At 34.6% G+C, this 20,251-nt stretch overlaps 1 non-coding gene across 1 annotated transcript; it reads left to right on the top strand.

Annotated features, from left to right (window-relative positions):
* Window positions 1–17,505: 17,505 nt before the first annotated feature.
* On the top strand, window positions 17,506–17,612 carry LOC133038613 (small nucleolar RNA R71). Its single transcript, XR_009688112.1, has one exon. It is a non-coding gene; the product is annotated as a small nucleolar RNA R71 (small nucleolar RNA).
* The last annotated feature ends 2,639 nt before the right edge of the window (window positions 17,613–20,251 follow it).

The raw sequence follows: 20,251 nt of genomic DNA, 5'->3' as shown, positions 1-20,251 counted from the left end.
TTTTTTATTTACAGCCAATTCTCTTACATTTAAGACAATTTTATTTATATAGCTATTTTTTTTTATTTATTTAAGGGTTTGACAATAGTTAAGGCCTGTCCCCGGGCCCTTTGTATATATTTTTGTTTTACCTGCCCTGAGGGCCAGGATTTTTTATATATATATGATCTTATTCGATGCACATATTTCTCTTTTGAACCTCCCCTGTGGGTCAGGATGTTTATATATGCTTCTTTTTTATGCATACTCTTTTTTTTTTACCTGCCCTTTGGGTCAGGATATTTTACTTAGCATGTTTTTTGTCTGTCCGTGTGGTATACCTTAGTACCCCCCTGAGTGGCATAGAAACTCTGTTCTTAAGGCACTCAGTTTTATTTAACATGCGGAGGTCGTATACACTTAGACGATACAAACTCTTTAAACAAAGCCTAAGTTACATTTTTGGACTATTGGTAATATTTTCTGAGGTGATCGGCATTCCAAGCCCTTGGCACAATGGTTCTGTCCATCCTTTTTAGCTTATAAGTGCCTGAATCGATTTCGTCCTCGATTTCATATGGTCCTTCCCAATTTGGCCCAAGTACCCCCACTCCGGGTTCTTGGGTGGCTGGGAAGACTCTTCTTAAGACCATATCCCCAATAGCAAATTTTCTATTTTAACTTTGGAGTTAAAATATTTGGTTACCTTCTTTTGATAAGCTGCCATCCGTATTTGGGACTCGTCCCGGAGTTCTTCAACTTGATCCAGAGCTTCTTGAAGTAAAGCTTGATTCGTGGCTGGATCGTAAGTCGTTCTCCTGTGGGACGGGAATAACGTTTCTACCGGGACCATTGCTTCACAACTGTACGCCATTGAAAAAGGCGAGTGGCTGGTCGTGGTTCTGGGGGTCGTCCGGTAGGCCCATAACACTCTTGGAAACTCTTCGGGCCAGTTGTTTTTGTAGGCTAGCAACTTTTTCTTTAGGGTAACCTTTAGGATCTTATTGACTGCTTCTGCTTGTCTGTTTGTTTGCGGCCTTGCCACCACGGAGAAGCTTTTTACTACTCCGTGTTGGTTGCAGAAGTCAGTAAATTCTTCGCAATCAAATTGCTTTGCATTGTCAGAGACTATTTTGTGAGGTAGGCCATATCGACACACTATGTTTTTGATAACAAAGTCTAGTGCTTTTTTAGCAGTTATAGTCTTCATGGGCTCAGCCTCCGTCCATTTGGTTAAGTAGTCTACTGCTACTATTGCATACTTTACTCCTCCCTTTCCTGTTGGCAGGGACCCAATAAGATCAATTCCCCAAACCGCGAAGGGCCAGGGACTAGTCATTAGGGTAATTTCATTGGGAGGAGCTCTCGGTATGTTCGCGAACCTTTGGCACGAATCACACTTTTGGACGTAGTCTATACAATCTTTTTTTATTGTTGGCCAGAAGTATCCCTGTCCCAATATTTTCTTTGAGAGATTGGGTCCTCCTGTATGATATCCAGAGAACCCTTCGTGGACCTCTAGCATGATTTGTCTAGCTTCAGGGTGCGATACACACCTTAAATAAGGCATGCTGAGTCCTCTTCGGTAGAGAATTTGATCCATCATTACATAACAATAACCCTGATACTGAATCTTTCAAGACAGTGCCCTTTCTTGGGGCAACTCACCTTTTGTTATGTATTCTATGATGGGGACCATCCAGCTGGGTTCTTGCCCAACCGTTGTGATGGCCTCTTTTACTTTGATGCTTGGCTCTGCCAAGCGTTCCACTGGTACTACCCCCAGCCCTTCGATTTCACTATTTGAAGCTAACTTAGCCAGACAGTCCGCGTGAACGTTCTTTTCCAGGGGGATTCTTTCTACTTTGTAGTCCGTGAACTCGTGGAGCAGCTCCCGGACTATTGTTACATACGCGACCATTCGCTTGCCACGTGTTTGGTACTCTCCTGATATGTGATTTACGACCAGCTGGGAGTCACTGTAGACTTCAACTCTTTTGGCCCCTACGACCTTCGCTACCAGAGAAGAATTGTAACTTGGTCTATTCAAAAATACCAGAAAGTTATATCACTGAAGAAAAGTCTACACTGTATTATCTCAATTACATATTTTAAAATATGAGAGATATGTCTTCTGTTAATTCAGATGTACTTTTAAAACAGTAAAGATTTCAGTATCCCTTGATGAGTAAAGCATATAGTAAAGGATGTTTCATAAGTGTATTTATGAACTAGTTTCCAGAAGTTTGGGTGGATTCAAATATACTAAACTTGATCTGAAGATCAAGACATCAGATTGACCTATTTGCACAGTTTGTTTTATATTAGTGCAAGTGGGAGTTTGTTGGGTTTTATGCCCTAAAAAAAACTCTTTACAATCTGATTAGTTATCAATATAAGAAATTTGAAGTGATTGATGTTTGCATGAATTTTACATGCTAATGGTTTAATATGTTAAATATGTTTATTACATTCATACACACAGAATCAGTTAAATCCAGATCATATGTTTATTCACAATTACAGTATCGTCAACACAGTGGAATGTGAATGTGATCATAAGAATCAAAAGTTTTGGTCCCTGTTTCATCAGTGTTATTGGATTTACACTGATGTGATAATCAGCGATGATGTGTACTTACACTTGGAGTAAGTGTTATGTTCTTTCCAGGACATTAGTAAAGTATACTAGTTTCGAATGTATGGAGTATACATTGGACTGGACCGATATTGCAACTAAGTTAAGATATTACAAACTTACCGTTATACATATCTTTCCAAGTCAATATCAGTAGTTGATCTTAAGATTAAAAGAATCTAAATCCTGATATGCTTAGGCTCAACTCAGGAGTGCTATTCATGTTCTTAGATTTATTAGTTAAGCCTACCTTTGGGTCAGGGTGATACGTATATTTTGGGAACATGATAGTATGATTGAGTGGGAGTGCTGAACATAAATATGGAATCTATAGCTTCTACTGGTGTATAGAAGTCAAGTGATGATTCCCTTCGAGCTTAGAAAATAGAAGTAAATGGATGAGCTCTTGTTTAACTAACTAATCATTAGATCACTAAACACCAATTACAGGTAGCTAAGTGTTTTAAGGGGCAAAATACATTGAGGGGTGAGAACGGTAAAGAAATCTCATCTCGATGTAAATCATCTATATAGAGGATCTTTAAATCACAATAAGATTATAACAATGGTTAAATGAGATAGTATATTGATATCGTGAAACATACAATATGCTCTATATAAGTCTGAGAGTGCAATTCTAAGTTCTAAGAGTGGATTCAACGAAGAATTAATAAGTAGGAATTTACTTGGTAAATTTGGTTCACTTATTGGAAGCTCAGCATATAGATCCATGGTCCCCATTCTAGTTGAGAACATTCTGCTTGTAAGACTCATTAATTGATTCGTGATTGATCAATTATAATTCTAAAGTTAGACTGTGTCTAATTTTATGAATTTTCACTAAGCAGGGGTGAAATTGTAAAGAAAAGAGTTTTCTAGGTTTATTTATTTATTAATGGACTTTATATGTCTAATTAATAATTAAATTAAATGACAATATTATTTAATAATCTATTTTAGTTATTAAATAATTAGTTTTGGCATTTAAAAGGTTAGAATTGGAAAATTGGCGTTTTTGAAAAAATAGAGATAAAATTTGATAAAATTGCAAAATTAAGTGAGGCCCATTACAACACCATGGCCGACCACTTAAGTTGATTTTTCAAATTAATATTTTCATTATTTTAATGCCAAATAATTCTAAACCTAAACCTAGTAGTTGCCTATAAATAGAAAGTGATGGCTCAGTCACAAAGTAAGTTTTCAATAGCCTTTCTGACAGAAATTTCTCTCTTCAGAAAAACTGAGCCTTCCCCACTTTTTATACCTGGCCGAAATCCCTATTGTCTTTCCTCCTTCATCAATTTCGTGACCCTAGTGAAAGAGTGAGTGCCCACACACAGCAAGCAGTAACTCAATCATAGATTGGAAGACTGTGAAGGATCAAACTTGAAGAAGAAGGACATTCGGGCTCAGATCTTGATTATACTCTGCTACAAAAAGGATTCAAGGGTTAGAGATCTGAGTGGAAGGAGACATTAATTCCGCTGCATCAATGTAAGGTTTTCTTAACTTTATATGTGTTTAATTTATCGTTTTAGAAAGTTCATATTTAGGGTGTTTAAACAACATACTTGTGAGTAGATCTAAGATCCTGGTAAAATAATTTCCAGCAACTGGTATCAGAGCCATGGTAATTGATTTAGTTACATGAAATTTGGACTTTAAAACGATTGTTTGTTTGTTTTTGGATGGTATCATGTTGTATTGAGTGTTATTTGATGATTGATTGATGTTTGTAAATTTTCGTGAAAAATAATTGCAATTTTGTTTCTGGAATTATTTTTATTGGATAGTATGGAAAAAATTAAGCAAGTTAGCCTTTCACAGAACTCAATTTGGATTTTATTTGAATTAGTTATGAATTTTTGAAGATTTGAAAAAATCGGGGCTCTGCTGAAATTTTCCTGCGATCGGAGAACTGTCCGTACAGTTCACAATTTTTTCGTTTTTCTTCGTTTTTTCATGCTTTTTCATGGAATTAACTTCCGATTTTTTGTATGGTTTTGTATATATACTATTACTATTCCTAATTCAATTCTAATTATCATTTTGAATTAATTTAATATTTTTTTAAATTTAATTCAAGATATTAGTGTAATTTGAATTTGAATAGAATTAGTATCTATCTTCTTGCTTAAAAATCTATCTTATTTTTAAATTTGATTATATCTTATCTTATTTTTAAATTTAAGGTCAGATTTTAAATATATATTTTTTTAAAATTAAATCTTTTTAGATATTTTGACCTTATTTAAATTTAAAATAAGATATTTATAATCATGTAATTTTAAATAGATGTAAGATATTTTGCTAACTTTTAGATTTTGTTATTTTATTTATTTAAATTAAATTTAAAATCTGAAAAGATATTTCATTTATCTTTTCTAATTTTTATTTAATTTTTATTTTTAAAATAACATTTAATTTTTAAAAGTAGTTAACAAATTTTTGAAATGATATTTAGGTTGGTTGAAACCTAATTTTTCAAAAAGTATGTTTAATTTTAAATTTCAAAATTTAAATTATTTTTATTTCCGAAATTAAATTTTTTTTTTAAAATTTATTTTTATTTTTTCGAAAATTAAAATATTTTTTTTATTTAATTATTTATTTTTCAAATTATTTATTTAAAATTAAATAAATCCTACTTCTAACTATCCAGCTAACCTTGTTGCAGGAGTATGTGGTTTTAGCTTGTATGTAAGTTTTTAAAACCTATTATTACTTGATTGCAAATAGCCATGGTTACTTTTTGCCAGATCTAATGATCTGATGGCTCCCTTAGTCAAGTTAATAATTTGTAACAGGTAAATTTTACAATCTTCTTTCATCTGTGTATGACCTAGCAACATGATAGGATCCATCCAAAGTGTGCCTGTGTGAGCCTATATGTTTATTTTGTTTTAATATAGATACATATAGGTTGTTGCTAAATAAAATGTCACACCATGATAGATTTTATTTAGGTCCATTTAGTAATTGGACCTATTCAATTAATAACAGTTATTTATTTTAAGGTTAAATTCCTCTCTTTTGGGTCTTGTGTGAGAGTTGGGAGCCATAGAAGTGGGTACGACATACTGAACCCAGCACCCCCTCACATGAACTACCCCAATTGTGAAGGCCCATTTGCCTGATTTGAATAACTGTACTAGGTTAATTATATTAGTTTGACCTAATAAAATTGAATTAGCAACATAATTAACTTTTAAAATATATGAAATTTATTTTCATTTTAATATTTTAAAGTTAATTTTTAAGAAAAACACTTTTAGTTTAGATATTATTTCTAGACAAACTATTTGTATTTTTCTTGTATTTAATTAAATATAGAATTTTAACTAACTAAGATTCTTTCTGGAGCTTATTTAATTAAATATTCCTATTTAAGTTATAAATTAGTTGTATCAACTGATTTTTCTTATCTAACTTAAATTTGAATATTTGATTTAAATTTTAATTCAAGTTGAGGAATCCTAGGCATTAGTTATTAAAGATTCTTAAGATATTTTTTTAAGTTAATATCTTTTCAAATATTAACTTAAAATGGAATATTTTAGATATTTTTTTTTGGTTAATATCTTTTCAAATATTAACTTTAAAAAGATATCTTCAAATTAAGTGGTTACAACTTAATTTTTGATATTTAATTAAATCTAAATTTGAAATTATTTAAGTTTTAGATTTTTTTTTTCTATATAACTTAAATTAGATATTTTTCAAATTTTTGAAAAGATACTTAGTCAAATAAGATATTTTCTAGATAGTAATTTCTAGACTACTTATTATTTCTAATATTTAAATAGAAAAATATTATACTTTGTGAAATTAATTATTTAAATAATTAATTTTGGTACAATTTTATTAAGTATACTTTTCCTAGTATTAAACTAGAAATAAATAATTAAGCCTTCTCTACACTTAATTATTATTTCTTGAATTTAATACATTTAATTAACTTGAAAAATCTAAATATCTAAGTTGATTTTCATCATGATACTTAAATATTTATTGATTTTTCATGACACTTAATTAAATAGAAAATTATTTTTAGGTTGAAATTTAATTTTTCAACTTATATTTAAATAATTTTCAAAATATATATTTTTTCTTTATTTTATTAATCAATTTCGAAATTTGCATTTTAATTATGCAATATTTTCGAATTTTTTATTTTGAAAAATAGATTGAGTTGTAAATTAATTATTTATTTTAATTAATTCTTGGACCAACTACAATCAATGATTTTTTCATTTAATTGATTAATTTAAAATAATTGAAATTAAAATATATATATTATTAGAAATTAAATTAACTAGTCAAAAGAATATCTAGATAGATGATATTTTTGCTTGAAGTATTTCTTTTCTATTTTTATTATTTTCGAAAATTGTATTTTTATATACTTTAAATTTTCCAACCCAATAAATATATTCTCAAAGGAAATTTTTAAGTTGCTAATTATTTAATTTAATTCAACTTAAATTAATTTCCTTAATATTTATATTTAAGATTATTACTAAGATGGAAATAATTAATTTTATTTCAATCACCATCTAAGTATAGTTTTATAAATATTATATTAAATTCTTATTTTGAATTTCAATTCTAAATTTTGAATTTAATGAGAATTTATTTATTAGAATAATAAAGAAAATACATTTTAAATAATGAGCTTTATTATTATTAAGATATTCGATCTCCATTGTTGGTTTTACACCGCGTTTGTTTTAGTGAGTAATCCTCCCTAATGGAGGAACGTTCATTAGCAATTTCGCACCGTTTAATCTCGCATGATAAGTGGTTTGTAAGTGTTTTATATGGTATAGATCACCCTAATGGTGGCGACCATATTTGACTTGCAAATTGCGAAACAATGGTAGAAGCTCATGAGATAGAATAGCCTTGACTCTCGCCTAAACGGGACAACGCTGGATTCCAATCTTGATCGAATAAAAGGTTGCTAGAATGTTTAACATTTTAGATGAGCTGACAACTCTATTCAATGGATGGTAGCTTTGACTCTCGCCTAAACGGGACACTGATATCAGTTTGCTGAAAACCTTGGAAATTATTTAGGATTGAATTTTTTAAGTATTTTCTCATATCATTCCTACTTGCTATGTGCTTATAATTTCTGAATTGATTTTGTGTGTTAAACCATTATTTAATTATTATTTGTTGATTTCTATTATTTTGTAGTATACTGTTTTGTCAAAATGAATCCCATGTTATCACTGTTGACTGAAAATAAGCTGAATGGATCTAACTTTAATAAATGGAATGAGAACATTAATATTGCTCTCATAGGAGAAAGTGCCTTGTTTGTTTTAACTGAGCCGTCACCTGAAGTGCCTGGGGATAATGCTTCCAAAGCTGTGAAAGAAAAGTATGAGCGTTGGCAGAAAGCAAATGAAAAAGCTATATAATTTATGCTTTCTAGCATGGTTGACACCCTCAAAACTCAGTTTTCTAAAACTGAGAAGGCTGCTGAAGTTATGACGAAGTTAAATGAGCTATTCGGTAAGGCATCACTTCAGTCACGCTTTGACGCGACTAAGAAGTACATTAATGCACGGATGGAACCTCATCAAAACGTGCATGACCATGTTCTCCTCATGTCTAGTTATTTCCAAGAAAGCCAGGATCATGGTGCTGAAATGGACAGTGCTACTCAAGTTAGTCTTATCTTGAATAGTCTGACTCCAGCATTTCTACCATATACATAAAATTATGTCATGAATAAGAAGGAAATTGACTTTCACGAATTAGTCAATGACCTTCAAACTTATGAAAATTTGATTGGAGGACCCAAGAAGAAAGGGAGTAAACCTCACAATCCTGGGAATGGTAATGGAACGATGAAACCTGAAGCAAATGTTGCCTCTGCTTCAAAGCCCAAATTGAAGAAGAAGTGGAACAACACCAAGAAGCGAACAAAAGCCAATAAAAAGGCTGCTCCTTCTGGTGATGCTACACTTAAAGGAAAGTGTTTCTACTGCAATGAGAAAGGTCATTGGAAACCCCAGTGTCCTAAACTTCTTGCAAAGAAACAAGGTATTTCCATTAATAAACTTTAAAAAGTTTAGTGAATTATTATCCAATTGGATTTATGATTCTGGACTAACTTTGTTTATTTGTTTTCTTCTTCTTATAGGCCAAGCTACTTGAACTCAATTGAGTTGGATCAGCAAGCTGGACCAAGGGTGAAATCGTCCAGATGAAGATGAAGCTCTTCAATTTTTGAATTAATTGTTTTAGTTTAAAGACAATTTGGATTTCAAATTTTAGTTAGGGATATTTATCCCTGTTTCTCTCATATTGTTGCAATACATTTTTTTTTATTAATAAAGTTTATAATTTTCGAAATTTACTATTGCAAATTATGAGATTGAGCTTCATTTAATTTATCTTCATCAATTATTACCACATTATATTTATATGTTTGTATGTGTTAGTGTTTTTATTATTGATGCAAATTCTATTATATTTACAACTCTTCATAGAGTTATAATAAATAAACACTAGAAACTATTTCTATGTTTATCAATAATTGTTAATTCTCATACAATTATTAAGAATTTGTTTAATAAAAGGATCTTTTGATCTGATAGGGGTGGAGAAAAGTTAAGAAAACTATGCAGTTCAACGATCTTTTATATCTAATGAACTCTGGATAGTATTCAACTCCACATAAACTCTATCACACTAAGAGAATCATGATCTTTACTACCTTTAGGGGTGGATCATAATCTCTATATACTTAGGGGTGGAGGTTATCCATAGTACCCTATATGTATAATCTTAGGGGGGGAGTCCATTCCACAATTCCCTATGAAACACATATCTTCTTTAAACATGGAAGTAATATAATGAGTCAGCTATTGTCAATATAAATTCTTGATCTTGATTGTATGTTCCATTTCGTTTTTACTGTTGTAAGTAAAAGTTTGATACCTTTGAAAGTTCTTTGTTAAAGTTTCACACTACCTTAATTGAGTGGGAGAATTTTAAAGTTCTATACCCATCTTCATTAGGTTGACAATTGTGATAGGTACTTAAGAACACTACTGAAAAGCAAATCTAACCATTTACATGGATAGGAATAGCTTATCAGAATTATGAGAATAAGATAAAGAACTCTAGTTCAGTCCATTCGAATGACTTGAACCAAGAATTCTTAATCCTCATAAAATTTGACGGTATCTTAATTTTGATTACTTTATCTCTGGCATGTATTTTTCACTTCAAATAGTAGTCTGCTATGTTGATGACCTAGTCTTGACTTAAAGTTTCAGACTAATACAAAAGTCACAACTAGGTAACTCTCTAAACAATCAGAGGTTTAAAGTATTATTTAACCAGACATCTGCTATTGAGTGGGAGCTATCTGAGATGTAATCAAATAGGGAACATTAGAAGATATTCAAGAAGGATTTATGAAAGTGATCTATATGTTAGATATTAAGGAACTGTGTATCAGTTTTCTTTGTATCTCACCATCTAATTTCGATTTATATAAGATGGTACTTACTTTGGGGGTGGAGGAATTATTCAAGCTCTACCAGAGAAGAATTGTAACTTGGTCTATTCGAAAATACCAGCAAGTTATATCACTGAAGAAAAGTCTACACTGTATTATCTCAATTACATATTTTAAAATATGAGAGATATGTCTTCTGTTAATTCAGATGTACTTTTAAAACAGTAAAGATTTCAGTATCCCTTGATGAGTAAAGCATATAGTAAAGGATGTTTCATAAGTGTATTTATGAACTAGTTTCCAGAAGTTTGGGTGGATTCAAATATACTACACTTGATCTGAAAATCAAGATATCAGATTGACCTATTTGCACAGTTTGTTTTATATTAGTGCAAGTGGGAGTTTGTTGGGTTTTATGCCCTAAATAAAACTCTTTACAATCTGATTAGTTATCAATATAAGAAATTTGAAGTGATTGATGTTTGCATGAATTTTACATGCTAATGGTTTAATATGTTAAATATGTTTATTACATTCATACACACAGAATCAGTTAAATCCAGATCATATGTTTATTCACAATTACAGTATCGTCAACACAGTGGAATGTGATTGTGATCATATGAATCAAAAGTTTTGGTCCCTGTTTCATCAGTGTTATTGGATTTACACTGATGTGATAATCAGCGATGATGTGCACTTACACTTGGAGTAAGTGTTATGTTCTTTCTAGGACATTAGTAAAGTATGCTAGTTTCGAATGTATGGAGTATACATTGGACTGGACCGATATTGCAACTAAGTTAAGATATTACAAACTTACCGTTATACATATCTTTCCAAGTCAATATCAGTAGTTGATCTTAAGACTAAAAGAATCTAAATCCTGATATGCTTAGGCTCAACTCAGGAGTGCTATTCATGTTCTTAGATTTATTAGTTAAGCCTACCTTTGGGTCAGGGTGATACGTATATTTTGGGAACATGATAGTATGATTGAGTGGGAGTGCTGAACATAAATATGGAATCTATAGCTTCTACTGGTGTATAGAAGTCAAGTGATGATTACCTTCGAGCTTAGCAAATAGAAGTAAATGGATGAGCTCTTGTTTAACTGACTAATCATTAGATCACTAAACACCATTTACAGGTAGCTAAGTGTTTTAAGGGGCAAAATACATTGAGGGGTGAGAACGGTAAAGAAATCCCATCTCGATGTAAATCATCTATATAGAGGATCTTTAAATCACAATAAGATTATATCAATGGTTAAATGAGATAGTATATTGATATCGTGAAACATACAATATGCTCTATATAAGTCTGAGAGTGCAATTCTAAGTTCTAAGAGTGGATTCAACGAAGAATTAATAAGTAGGAATTTACTTGGTAAATTTGGTTCACTTATTGGAAGCTCAGCATATAGATCCATGGTCCCCATTCTAGTTGAGAACAAGATGCTTGTAAGACTCATTAATTGATTCGTGATTGATCAATTATAATTCTAAAGTTAGACTATGTCTAATTTTATGAATTTTCACTAAGCAGGGGTGAAATTGTAAAGAAAAGAGTTTTCTAGGTTTATTTATTTATTAATGGACTTTATATGTCTAATTAATAATTAAATTAAATGACAATATTATTTAATAATCTATTTTAGTTATTAAATAATTAGTTTTCGCATTTAAAAGGTTAGAATTGGAAAATTGGCGTTTTTGAGAAAATAGAGATAAAATTTGATAAAATTGCAAAATTAAGTGAGGCCCATTACAACACCATGGCCGGCCACTTAAGTTGATTTTTCAAATTAATATTTTCATTATTTTAATGCCAAATAATTCTAAACCTAAACCTAGTAGTTGCCTATAAATAGAAAGTGATGGCTCAGTCACAAAGTAAGTTTTCAATAGCCTTTCTGACAGAAATTTCTCTCTTCAGAAAAACTGAGCCTTCCCCACTTTCTATACCTGGCCGAAATCCCTATTCTCTTTTCTCCTTCATCAATTTCGTGACCCTAGTGAAAGAGTGAGTGCCCACACAGAGCAAGCAGTAACTCAATCATAGATTGGAAGACTGTGAAGGATCAAACTTGAAGAAGAAGGACATTTGGGCTCAGATCTTGATTATACTCTGTTGCAGAAAGGATTCAAGGGTTAGAGATCTGAGTGGAAGGAGACATTAAATCTGCTGCATCAATGTAAGGTTTTCTTAACTTTATATGTGTTTAATTTATCGTTTTAGAAAGTTCATATTTAGGGTGTTTAAACAACATACTTGTGAGTAGATCTAAGATCCTGGTAAATAATTTCCAACAGTACCGTGCTCTGCTCCTATCATGCGCTTGCTAACATAGTACACGGGATGTTGAGTTTTCTCTTCTTCCTGGACTAGGGCAGCGCTGACCGCGTGCTCGGAGACGGCCAAATATAGGAATAGGTCTTCTCCGAGAACGGGTTTTAATAGGATGGGGGGCGTGGCCATATGTTCTTTGAATTTTTTGAATGCCTCCTCGCACTCGTCCGACCATTCAAACTTTTGACACTTCTTCAATATGTTGAAGAAGGGGATGCACTTGTCTGTAGACCGGGAGATGAAACGGCTCAGGGCAGCAACGTTTCCGGTTAGGCTCTGCACGTCTTTATGCTTCTTGGGAGATGGCATGCTCAGGAGAGCTAGGATTTTTTCTGGGTTTGCTTCAATCCCCCTCTGGCTGACGATGAAGCCCAAAAATTTTCCTGATTTGACCCCAAAGGTGCATTTCTTTGGGTTGAGCTTCATGCCTGTTGCGATATTTAGCACACGCAAGTGTACGTATCGTTTCAAGTAGTAAAACTCACGAGGAGTGAGGTCGATCCCACAGGGAATTGGACTAATTACTAATAAACTATACTTATAATTCTATTTGGCAAATAAAAAGTATTTATGATTTAAAAAGGAAGAAAGAAATTCAAGAAACTTAAAGAAACAAGTGAATAATAATCAAGATGAGAGAATAGGGAGACGAATCCTATTGTTAAGTTACCAATGTTAATGTCTAATTGATATCCTTCTCTTGAAGTGAATGACATATTATAAATTAACCTAGCTTTTTTCAGATCTTCTAGGTTCTAAATCTCATGCTCTCTAATTAATCTCTTAATTAAACTAACATGAAATCAGCATTAAGCAATAATCTAAATGTCACAAACGCTATGTAAATACTTTCGTTTCACATCAAAACCTAGACTATCCAATTTTAGCATTCTCAATTCTCACTTTTCAGATTTCGAATTGAGATCATAAAACATGTAAAAGGTGATCAATCTTGCACATGGAAATTAAACACAAATATGAATAGTGTTCACAATCAAGATGGAGGAATGGCAATTATTCATTAACTAGGAAAAACTTAAACAACATTCATCATTCTCCCTAAATAGGAGTTTAGTTCAAAACATCCATAATCAAATCCATAATTAACATTGAAACAGAAAATAGCATAGAAAAATTAAAGAGAAGAGAAAGAACTAGTTGAAGCAATTGATCCGGGTCGCCACAAGCCGCTCTTCTAGCCTCCTTCTTTGTTTCTAGGGTTCTAATTCTGAATCAAACCTAATTTCCACGAAGTCCATCTATTCAAACCAAGTCTCATCCTTAAAATTCTTGAAATTACAAAACTGCCCAAAAATCCCGTCTCTGGGTCCCCGTCGCGACGGGGTTAAACTTTGAAACTTCGAGATCCTCTCTGCCAGTTCCCGTCGCGACTGGAAAATTCCCCGTCGCGACTAGAACAGGCAGAGACACCAATCTTGGTTTTTCTTCTCGATCTTTCCCCACTTGTCCTCAATTCTTGTACATACTTTTTAAACAGCCAAGGACCTGAAACAAAAGAATCAAGCGTAAAATAACCCTAAAACTAGAAACAAAGAGTGAAAACTAACCGAAAATACGACCCAAAACTTAGACTAATTTTAGCCTAACAAATTCCCCCAAACTAGATTCTTACTCGCCCTCGAGTAAGATAAATACTACTAACTACTAATCTACTTACTACGCTATCAGATAATCACAATACTACTGCTCATGTGCTGTTCTCTTTCATTGCCCAAACTAGAATTTAAATTCCACCAACTCTAACAATTAATTTCGATGCTCAGTTTATCACATACTGCACAAACACAAGATGACTTCACAATCGAAACAGTGTTATAATGGTTTTACTCTTTCCAACCATTCCACTACCCGATAACTCATATGCTTGCATGCTTATCTCTCTCCACTAATGTTGACAATATCCTTTCAGAATCAATAGGGCTTTTTGAGGTTTATAAAGTATGGCTTAGATATTTGGAAAATGAAAAACAATTTTGGCTAAAGATATCATAAGCACAAAAATAACCCACAAGCTTCTTCTAATTTCAAATTTCCCAAAGTTTTCCACAACTAACCATGATTGAGAAAAATTATTTTCTTTCTTTTTCTCAACATCACTGAATTTTATTATATTTCTTGAATCAAGTTTTTTTTTCAATATTTTTTTTTTATTCAATGATATTGATCTTACAACTTATATTTTTTTTTCTCAATCTTGCACGTTTTTTTTCTATCTTCTCTCACACCATGCATTTTGCTCCCCCAAACTAATTATATAGCTTATGATATCATTGATAAAATAGTGAGGACAAAATTTAACAGTGTGGATACATATTTCGGTTCAACAGGTGAAGAACAAAACAAGTTTAGGCTCAAGAGGGTTAACTAAGGATAATCATTTCATGGTAGGCTTGAAAGGCTCAAACTATCCAACAAATGCCTAAATCATATTCCTACTGAATGTTGTCAAGGATTTCGCCTCAAAAGAATAAGACATGCAAGTTCTAAACTATTCAGTCAATCTTACCACAAACCATAGTAAAATAATTATAACATATTTCACAGATCATCAAATTGCATTCTTACACATGTTATATAAGCATCCAAACTAATCCAAAGAGTTAACAGAATTAAGCACACAGTTATTTCGCAATTTTAGAGCACATTACATTAAACAGCAGCACACAATTATCTTTTATCTTAATGCCATTCCTAACAAAAACAAAAAATTAAAGCAAAAAATTAAATAAAAAAATGCAAATTAAAATGCAGAAAATAAAATTTTTAAATCCCTCCCCCCAAACTAAAGATTCACATTGTCCCCAATGTGCTATTATATTCAAGGTGAGAAGGACTTACCTGAGCCCCCATCAGAAGGGGTTGGGCGAATTGGGTTTTTATTTTGCTGAAGGAGGGTCCTGTCGCGACGGGCATGCTGCCCCGTCGCGACAGGAATTGGCAGAAAGTTTCAAAATTTGTTCGTGTTCTTCCCAGTCGCGACGGGCAATGCCTTAGTCGCGACTACTGTAGCCTAGCCTTTTTTTTTCGTAGGATGCCAAGTCGCGACTGGAATCTTTCACGTCGTGACAACTGTAGCAATGGCCTTTTTTTCTTGGTTTCTATACTTTTTTTTTCACGATTTTCACGGTTTTAATTTACAACTAATTAAATGCAAATCTAACCTAAATGCAATGAAACAAATTAAAATGATACAAAGCACTTGTAATTGTTTTCTAAAAATTCAAAAGAAAAATAAAGTAAAATTAAATAAAAGATTGGATTGCCTCCCAATAGCGCTGTCTTTATTGTCGCTCTGCTAGACGTTGACCGAGATCTTCATAGTGGCGCCAGAATCATGGCGGACTTGGCTTGGTCAAATTGACCTCCCATGTTGCTAATTTCAGAGTTTTGCACAAGAGTAAGTTCACTTTCAGAATTACCACACATCAATCTTTTCCAACACCGCCGAATCGTTCGAAGTTGCTCTTTAGGCTTTGCTTTCTTCTTATCAGCTTTAACAAAAGAACCCTTCACCATCTCAATCTTGCAACAGGTAGGAATGTCGGTTGGGGCAAAAACATTAAAACTGACCTCTTCATCTTGCACTCGCAACTTTAACTCCCCCTTTTGAACATCTATTAATGCTCGACCCGTGGCTAAGAATGGTCTTCCCAAAATAATGGGAATAGTTGAATCTTCCTCCATATCAAGAATTAGGAAATCAACAGGGAAGATAAACTTACCAACCTTCACTAGTACATCTTTAATTATCCCACGAGGATGAGTCTAAGAACGATCTGCTAGTTGTAAAGTCACTGTTGTAGGCTTTGCTTTTCCCAATCCTAGCCTTTTGAAGACAGACAATGGCATTAGATTAATGCTTGCTCCCAAATCACATAGAGCTTTAGTTTCCACCGAACCCCCTATAGAGCATGGAATATTGAAACTACCCGGATCTTTAAGCTTGGGCGGTAGTTTCTTTTGTAAAATGGCGCTACACTCCTCAGTTAATGCCACTGTTTCATAGTCCTCCATGTTTCTCTTCTTAGACAATATCTCCTTCATGAACTTCACATAACGGGGCATTTGTTCCAAGGCTTCAGCCAAAGGAATGTTGATGTGTAGTCTTTTAAAGACCTCTAGGAATTTTGTGAACTGCTTGTCTAGATTGGTCTTTCGGAGTCTTTGAGGATAGTGTATTTTCACATGGTGATCAATACTGATTGGTGGAGACTGTTGTGGTTGTGCTGAGCTATCAGTAGCCTTCTCTACTGTTGGTGTTAGGGTTGGCACTGGTTGAGCTTTAATCTCCTTATCTCCATTAGCTGGTTGTGGCAATTCAAGCCCATCATATTTCTTACCGCTTCTCAGGGTAATTGCCTTGCAGTTTTCTTTGGGATTGACTTCAGTTGTGCTAGGAAAATTCCCTTGAGGACGGGTTGCTACCTGAGTTGCTAGTTGGCCCATCTGAGTCTGCAGGTCCTTAATGGAAGATCTAGTTTCAGTCATGAATTGTAGCAGAAAATCTATTTGCAAACTAGAATTTCCACCAGAGGCTTGTTGCTGATTAAACTGTTGGTTCTGTGTCTAGTTTTGATTTCGTTGCTGATAGAACCCACTGTTTCTTTGGTTACCTCCTTTGTTGAACCCATAGTTGTTGTTGTTGTTTTGAGAATAATTCCCAATGGCTTTTGCTTCATCCATTGGCAAATCATCCACATCTGCTTGACACTCAGAAAAGTGATGGTTGCCTCCACATATCTCACAAACAACTTGGGCTTGTTTAGCTTGCCCTGCAATTAGCTTTGTCAAGGCCTCAACCTGAGCTGTCAACTTTGTAATGGCATCAACCTCTAACACACCAGCTACTTTCTTAGTTTGACTCCTTTCAGTTGGCCACTGCTGATTGTTTAGAGCCATCTCCTCCAATAGATCGTAAGCCTCATTAGAACTCTTTCTCATAAAGGCTCCACCAGCTGCTGCATCTATCAGAGTTTTAGTGTTACCAACCAACCCGTTGTAGAAATTGTGGACCAGCATCCACTTCTCTATACCATGATGAGGGCACTTTCTGATCAGATCCTTAAACCTCTCCCAAGACTCATGGAGAGATTCATTATCTTGTTGGCAGAAGTTGTTGATTTCTCCTCTCAGCTCTGCAGACTTTGCTGGAGGAAAGAACTTTGACAAGAATTTTGTTGCCAGAACATTCTAGGTGGCAATAGAGTTCGGTGGCAAGGAGTTTAACCAACTCTTGGCTCGTTCTCTGAGCGAGAATGGGAACAATCTCAGTCGAATGGCATCATCACTAACTCCATTAACTTTAAAAGTTTCACAAAGTTCCATGAAGTTAGAGAGATGCAGATTAGGATCTTCAGAAGGGAGGCCACCAAACTGAACTGAAGACTACACCATTTGAAGTATGGCAGGTTTGATTTCAAAGTTGTTCGCATCCACTGCTGGTGGCCTGATACATGACTGCACTCCTGTAAGAGTAGGGAGAATGTAATCTCTTAAGCTACGGCCATTAGCATGATCTTCCACGACACCACCATTATTGTCGTTATTTGTAGCATTCGCATTCACATTAGCAGCCATGATTTCTATTGTTTCAGCAGTTGGTGAAACTCTTTCTTGCCTCTTGTTCTTTCGGTTTCTCCTACAAGTTTTCTCGATTTCAGGATCAACTGGTAATATGACTGCTTGTCCTTGACGGTGCATACACTAGGATTCCTGAAATAGATAAAGAAAATATTGCAAGAAAAAGATTAGTAATTAGCAAGAAAAATAAACCAAAGTAGAAGTTAGTATAATTTTGGGTAATATTAATCTTTATACAATTCCCCGGCAACGGTGCCAAAAACTTGTTGCGATATTTAGCACACGCAAGTGTACGTATCGTTTCAAGTAGTAAAACTCACGAGGAGTGAGGTCGATCCTTCAAGGAATTGGACTAATTACTACTAAAATATACTTATAATTCTATTTGGCAAATCAAAAGTATTTATGATTTAAAAAGGAAGAAAGAAATTCAAGATACTTAAAGAAACAAGTGAATATTAATCAAGATGAGAGAATATTAATCAAGATGAGTGAATATTAATCAAAAGTATTTATGATTTAACATTGAAACAGAAAATAGCGTAGAAAAATTAAAGAGAAGAGAAAGAACTAGTTGAAGCAATTGATCTGGGTTGCCACAAGCCGCTCTTCTAGCCTCCTTCTTTGTTTCTAGGGTTCTAATTCTGAATCAACCCTAATTTCCAAAAACTCCATCTATTTAAAACAAGTCTCATCCTTAAAATTCGTGAAATTACAAAACTGCCCAAAAATCCCGTCTCTGAGTCCCCGTCGCGACTGGCAAAGCCCCCATCGCGACGGGGTTAAACTTTGAAACTTCGAGATCCTCTCTGCCAGTTCCCGTCGCAACTGGCAAATTCCCCGTCGCGACTGGAACAGGCAGAGGCACTAATCTTGGTTTTTCTTCTCGATTCTTTCACCACTTGTCCTCAATTCTTGTACATACTTTCTTTAAACAGCCAAGGACCTGAAACAAAAGAATCAAGCGTAAAATAGCCCTAAAACTAGAAACAAAGAGTGAAAACTAACCGAAAATATGACTCGAAACTTAGACTAATTTTAGCCTAACAATGCCGTATATCCGGACTACCTCAAAACACTCTTCTAAGTCGTCTGCATGGCTATTGCATGCTTTAGACCTTACGAGCATATCGTCCACATATACCTCCATGTTTTTCCCTAGGAGGCCCTTGAACATTCGGTTGACCATTCTCTGGTAGGTCGCTCCAGCGTTCTTCAGTCCGAAAGGCATGACTAGGTAGCAGTATACCCCCTTATCGGTCCTGAAGCTAGTGCACTCTTGGTCTGCCGTGTGCATCTTTATTTGGTTATACCCGGCGTAGGCGTCCATGAAGGATAGTAATTTGAATCCGGAAGTGGCATCTACAATCTGGTCGATCCTGGGCAGCGGGAAGCAGTCCTTCGGACAAGCTTTATTTAGATCGGTGAAATCTACACAAATTCGCCAAGTTCCGTTCAGCTTGGGCACCAGGACCGAATTGGCTAGCCATTCCGGATAGTATACGTCGCGGATCATGTTGTTCGTCAGAAGCTTGTCCACCTCTTTCTCTAGGGCTTCGGCCTTTGCCGAGTCGAGGGGACGTCGTTTTTGTTGGACTGGTGGCATGTCCGGGTTGACGTTGAGGACGTGGGTGATGACATGGGGACTTATGCCGGTCATGTCCTCTTGGCGCCATGCAAAAATGTCGATGGTGCCCTTCAGTGTTTTTATTATTTTTTTCTTTTTCCTCCGGATCTAGGCTTTTTCCCAGCCGGAGTACTTTGGTGGAGTCGGGGTCGCACACTGATATTTCCTTGACATCCTCCATCGTTCCACAATTTTTTCGGACCCCACCCGGGGGTCCAACTCATCTTCTTCAGCCATTCCTGGCTCGACAGTTTCCCGGACCATCAGTACGGGCATGTGGGTTGCAACATTGTAACATTGCCTTGCCTCCCCCTGATTTCCTCTCACCGTCCCTATTCCAGCTTCCTGGGTAGGGAACTTTAAGCACAGGTGCCGAATAGATGTGACTGCGCCAAAATATACCAGGGCCGGTCGGCCGAGGATCGCGTTATAAGCGGTTGGGCAGTCCACCACCACAAAAGTGCAGTATTTGAACGTGCTTTAGGGGGTGTCCGGGCACAAAGTGACGGGAAGCCTCACTTTTCCCATTTGGGATAAGCGTTGTTCCGTTAAACCCTGTGAGTTGAGA

This window comes from Cannabis sativa, chromosome 5 (genome assembly GCF_029168945.1).
Source record: "Cannabis sativa cultivar Pink pepper isolate KNU-18-1 chromosome 5, ASM2916894v1, whole genome shotgun sequence".
NCBI lineage: Eukaryota > Viridiplantae > Streptophyta > Magnoliopsida > Rosales > Cannabaceae > Cannabis > Cannabis sativa.
The sequence above is the reverse complement of the archived record's forward strand: the minus strand, read 5'-3'. Positions and strand labels throughout refer to the sequence as shown.